Genomic DNA, 660 nt, shown 5'->3' with positions numbered 1-660 from the left:
GAATCCCTGCCCAGCGTCACCGCTCCGCCGTGCGTAATTACGCGCTCAGTCAACATCCAACGACGCCCCCACGTGCTTCTCCGTTTTATGTAAACTATCTCTTGTTTGTACAACACACACTGTAGCATCCGCAACACTCGTGCACACTCCTGCATCTGGTTTCAATTAGGCCGGAATCGCACTTTTTTTTTTGCCCCGAAACCAGAGTCCGGGCCGGGAAACACAAATCGTAAAAACTGGATGCACCCACGTTATTTCTTGTTTTATTTTACAGTGTTGGTGTACTCTTGTCGAACTTCCGCTGCGTGTGACACAAACGCATGAGACAGAAGTCAGAACAGAAAGATGTTTGCATATGGAAATCCGTGTCAAGCAGAGGAAGTGCGCTTCATGTACCTGAAATGATTTGTTGATTGGCTGATGATCTCTTAATTAAAAACCAAACAGACTTTGTTTTATTCCAGCCTTTGTTTAGTCTCTTTTCAGATATTATCTCCAAGTGTTGCTTCATTCTGTCACTGAAATGTGTAACCAAGGTGTGCTGTATAAAGCAGGAAGCCGTTTTCCAATCAGTCCCACACACCCACATGTGTTTATAGCCCTGGCACAGTTCAGGCTTTAAAATACACAGTGGAATAATAAAACAAGAGAGATTGAAAA

The sequence above is a fragment of the Pleuronectes platessa genome, chromosome 15 (assembly GCF_947347685.1).
Source record: "Pleuronectes platessa chromosome 15, fPlePla1.1, whole genome shotgun sequence".
Classification (NCBI taxonomy): domain Eukaryota; kingdom Metazoa; phylum Chordata; class Actinopteri; order Pleuronectiformes; family Pleuronectidae; genus Pleuronectes; species Pleuronectes platessa.
This window is presented reverse-complemented; position numbering follows the sequence as displayed.